This window comes from Cupressus sempervirens, chromosome 1 (assembly GCF_028749045.1).
Source record: "Cupressus sempervirens isolate cs-2001-9-10 chromosome 1, ASM2874904v1, whole genome shotgun sequence".
NCBI lineage: Eukaryota > Viridiplantae > Streptophyta > Pinopsida > Cupressales > Cupressaceae > Cupressus > Cupressus sempervirens.
In genome coordinates, this window is record NC_143118.1 from 172,245,717 (window position 1) to 172,251,444 (window position 5,728).

Genomic DNA, 5,728 nt, shown 5'->3' on the forward strand with positions numbered 1-5,728 from the left:
CAAGATGATATAAAGAGGAGAAAGATGTAAAAAGTTTGGGGGAGAAAATTGTAGGGAAGTGTGAAGAACTATATATTGTATATATAGTAAATTGTATATTATCTTTGAAGGAAGAATTACCATGTATAGAAATGTATCCTTTGCAAAAAAAACAATTTTGAAAAATCCCAAAAATAGTATACTCTATCGAGTTGGAGATACAAGGTGATGGATAATTCAGTTTTGACTGATAAGTGTTTTGTCACTAATGCCAAAGGGGGAGATTGTTGACATTCCAGTCATGTTTGTTATTAGTGACATACACTTATTTAGATTGTAAGTTCAAACCAAGCATATTGTACAATTAACAATGTCAACCAAGCATTTTAGTTGTTACCGAGTTCTACAATTGCTACCAAGTCCTTTGGACACATTCTAGTGTATGTTGAGTAGTTACAACTATTGTGAAGATTAGTAGTTTAAACTAAGCATCTTAGTGTATGTCGAGTTTACTAGTGCAAACCAAGTTATGTAGTATTTACCAAATTTGTAGTTGATGTGATGCAAGTCTAGTATTGACCGAGCTACTTAGTGTTAGCCAAGAGACTTAGTTTATATTGAGCTCGAGGTGACAGTGTTTACTGAGCTATGCAGTGGTAACCAAGTGATTTAGTTTATATGACGAGTTTCATAGTATTCATCGAGTCACCAGTGAAAATTGAGTTCAAGACTATTTGGAAGTGATCAATATGGACCAAGCTTCTATGTCTACTGAGTGCATGATAATGTCGAGTAGTGATAGTGAATGTTGAGTATCAGAACCTCACCAAGTTAGTCTTCAGAGCCCAAGTTTCTACACTTTGGCCAACTTTGTAATATTTTATGTGAACTTGTATTATCATATATATATATATATGTTATGTATTTTATCACATCCAATATATGTATGGAATCAAAAAGGAAGTAATGTAATCATTATAAAAGAGCAGAAGTGCAAATTACAAAGGCTACAACAATATAAGGAGCAAAAAAGATTCATCTATCACAATAAGGTGATTTGTACACTCAAAGGAATCTCATTCAGGAAACCAAGTTGTAGATCAGAGATCAGCTACTGCTTCATCCTAACAGGTGGATTAGTCAAATCCTTTAACAAGGTAGACCTAATAGTCTTATGTAAATCTCTTTACTGAGTGCATACTATTGGATACAATTGTTAATTGTGTATTGTCTTTGATGTTACACAAATGTCATATCAATCATCAGACAGAGTCTACCAAGCTCAGATGATCAGCAAAGCAATTTACAGTGTCTACCGAACCTTCCTGAATATTACATAGTAAAGTTAGTTCTTACCGAGCTCACTCCGGCATCAAAAGATTTTGTAACAAAAAGTTAGTGTTAACCAAGCTCCCAAGGTTAATGAAGAAAAGTCAATGTCTACCGATCTCACTCGGGCATCAAAGGATTTTGTAGCAAAAAGTTAGTGTTAACCAAGCTCCCAAGGTTAATGAAGAAAAGTCAATATCTACCGAGCTCACTCGGTCATCAAAGATAATGTGGTAGAAAGTTAGTTTTTACCAAGCTCACAAGGTTAGCAAAGGAAGGTAAGTGTTAACCAAGTTCACTCGGTCTCCAAAATATTTTTGTAGGGTTTCCAGTGTTTACCAAGCTTCACTTGGTTAACACTAGAAAACCATTATGAGCAGTGGTTACCGAGCTAGGTCAGCCAGCAAAGGATTTTATTGTTTTGATAATAAGTTCAATTGTTTCGTGCAATAAGTGTAACCGACTAATGTAATGATCTTTTCAGTTGTTGTAACTTATATTTGAGCTGACTTGATAATCTGAAAGGTATATATATAGATGTTCAAGTTGTGAATTAAAAGGGAGTGTGTAGATATATGAATGAAGATAGAATAAACAAATATTGAGTGAATTCTAATGAAGGATTAGATATCCTAGAGGAGTTGCAAAGTTATATTCAATCAGTAAGGAACCAGTAAAGTAGAACAAAGATCTGTAATCAGCAAAAGATAAGTTGCATATCATTCAGGTCATTTCGTTGTTGCTTTCTAATCATTGTAACAATGAATCCAGAATCTCTTTATAGAGTTGGTTTAACAACCATTTTGTAAATCCTCTAACAAGGTGACAGTTCAGTTGAATTGTTCTAAAGACCTCTAACTAGGCCACTCCTAACAGGGTGATTAAATCCTCTAATAAGGTCACACCTAATAGTGTGTATTGTAACCTTTAATAGGGTTGGCTCCTAATAGGGCTCACTTCAGAAGAGTGAAAATTGGTGACTAGTTACTTGGTGGTTTTTCCCATATTGGATTTTTATGTTAAATCTGGTGTCTCTTGTGTTCATTTATTTAACCTTTGTATGCATATTAATAACTATGAATGCTAGATGATTAATAACTAGTTAATCTACCGAGTTACAGTATTCCTGCACTATTTATCGAGTATCAGCAGTAAGTAAGCTTTATAGACATCTAAGAGATTCTTAGAATTGTTTTTGTGGTAACCGATTAACCCTCCCCTCTCAGTTACTTCATCTATATTTCCAACAATTGGTATCAGAGGTTTTGGTGCTTACAGGATAAGATTTCAAGGATCTAAGCCAAAGATTAGGATGTCTTATAAGAGAGAAATTCCAAGATTTAACAGGGACAACTTCTCAGCATGGCAAGGGTTGATGAAACTTCATCTAGCTTCTATTGGAGATACAGGACTAAAATACCTCGATGAAAAATATGCAGAACCAGCTGGTACACTATATGTCAATGATATTACTGAAAAGAAGATCCACAACATTATGATGATAGATGTAGTATCTGCTCCAAGTTATGAAGAATTTGATGACATCAAGGATTGCAAATCTGCCTTTAAAATGTGGGAAAAGCTAAAATAAATCTATGGAGGAGATGATAATGTAAGAAGAGCCAAAGCCGAAAGTCTGAGAGGACAATTTGATCAGATGAGGATGAGAGAGGATGAAAACATTGCAAAATATGTTGAAAGAGTCAAAGCATGTGTCAGTGCAATCAAAGCATCTAGAGGAGATATCAAGGAGGAGACAGTTATAAGTTAATTTCTTAGAACTGTACTTCCCATTTATGCAATCAGAGTTTCTACAATTCAAGAAAGAAGATGTGAATCAAATCATAAGATAAATCTAGAGGCCATAGTTGGAAGATTAACTGCATTTGAACTAGACAACTTTGAGAACTATGTTCCAACTTCCAAGAACATTGAATCAGCATTTGAAGCCAAGCTTTCACTCAAGGAGAAAAGAAAAAAGAAAAAGGAATCTCAGTCAGGAAGTGAAGATGAATCAGACCAAAGTTCAGATAGTGATCTTGAGGTGATTGAAGCTCTACTAGTAAGAAAATATTCTAGAGGCAGAGGAAAATATAAAGGTAAAGTTTCTCTAATCTATTTTTAATGTGAAGAAGTTGGTCATATTGCTGCTAGGTGCCCAAACAAGTAGAAAAAAGATGAGAAGAAAGGTTACAAGTACAATGGCAAGAAAGACTTCAAACCATTCAAGGATAAAGGTAAGAAAGCATGTTTTATGGCTAAAGATTCTAATGATTCTAATGATGAAGAAGAAGATGAAATTGTCTACATTACTGTGAAAGATGAGTTTGATAATGATGAGGAAATGGCACTCATTTCTCATATAAGAAAAAATGATACATAGATCATAGATCATGGTTGTTCTCATCACATGACTAGTGATAAAATTAAGTTTGAATACTTTGAAGACTATGATGGTGGCAGTGTAAGATTTGGTAACAATGAACCTTGTTGTATAAAAGGAAGAGGAAGAATCTCTCTAACCAAAGAACTTATATGTGATAATGCCTATTGGGTAGAAGGACTAAAGCATAATTCTTTGAGTGTGGTACAACTACTCAATAATGGATTCAAAGTAGAATTCATGCATGGAAAAGCAAGACTGTTGGATGGAAAAGGAAAGCTAATTGGATCAGGCACTCAAACTAAAGGTAACTTGTTCTATCTTGAACTAGGTGAATGTTCATGTTTTATTGATCAAATTGAAGAAAGTTGGTTATGGCATAAAAGGTTGTGTCATGTCAATTTTGATAATTTGGTAAAGATAAGAAAATTCAAGAAATTAAGAGGCATTCCTAACATAAAGAAACCTAAGGTCGGTCTATGCAAGAATTGTCAGATTGGTAACATAGGAAAGACTAGTTTTAAAAGTAAAAACTATTAGTTTGAAGATATATTAGAAATTGTGCATACTGATTTATGTGGACCCATTAGAATTGAAAGCTATACTGGAGAAAAGTTCTTCATTCTTTTTGTTGATGATTACTCAATAATGATGACTGTCATGTATCTAAGGAACAAATCAAAAGAATTTGAGAAATTCAAATGGTATTTGGCCAGAGTAGAAAAGGAAACAGGGAAAAGATTGAAATGCTTGAGGTCAGACAGAGGTGGAGAATTCATTTTACAAAGTTTAATAACTTTTGCATTGAAAGAGGAATCAAAAGACAGGTATCAGCCCCTGGAACTCCTGAGCAAAATGGAATAGCTGAAAGGAGGAACATATCTATCATGGATTGTGCAAGAACCTTAATTATTGAAAAGAGCATTGCTATCAAATACTGGAGGGAAGCTATTAGCATTGTAGTTCATACCTTAAACTGAGTACAGCTAAAAAAGGACCCATTCAAAACTCCCTATGAGCTATGGTATGGCTATAAACCTAATGTAAGTTATCTAAAAGTATTTGGAAGTAAATGTTACATTTTGAAAGAATCTAGAAAAGGAAAATTTGATGTGAAAAGTGATGAAGGAATATTTTTGGGATACTCTTGCAAAAGTAAAGCATATAGATGTTTGAACTTGTCTACTTAAAAAGTCATAGAAAGTGCACATGTGAAAGTTGATGAGTTTGCAGAAAGGATTGGAGAAGAAAGCAAAAGAGAACTAGAAGATTATAGAAGGTTTGTTTTCATTGAACCTGATATAGTACCAGTCAATCAAGAATCTTCTACTCATGAGTCATCAATAACCGAGTTACAGGAAGTTCAAACCGAGCTACAACAACACGAGTTACATTTAGATGCTACCAAGCAAGTGTCTACCGAGTCTGAAGGACCCAAGCCAATATCTATTGAGCCAGAACAGCCAGAACCTGAAGTTGAAGTGCAAGAGGATAACAATGAAATTCATTCAAAAGGCAAGGAACCTGTATTAGCAAAATATGTCAAGAGACATCATTCAGTAGATCAGATCATTGGAGAAAAATATAAAGGAACCATGACAAGAAGTAAGTTGAAAGGTACATGTTTACTTGCTGCTTTTGAACCTAGAAATATCAAAGATGCATTGGAAAATGATAGTTGCATTGAGGCCATGAATGAAGAAATAGAGTAGATAGAGAAAAAAAAAGATATGGACTCTTGTACCCAAGCCTAAAGATAAAAATGTTATTGGAACTAAGTGGATATTCAGAAACAAGTTGACTGAAGATGGTAAGGTATCAAGAAACAAAGCTAGACTAGTATACAAAGGATATGCTCAAGAAGAAGGAATAAACTATGGAGAAACTTTTGCTCTTGTTGCAAGATTGGAAGGAGTCAGAACCTTACTTGCATATGCTACTCACAAAGGATTCAAAGTTTATCAGATGGATGTCAAGTCAGCATTCCTCAATGGTATCCTAGATGAAGAAGTTTACATTGAACAACTTGAAGGTTTT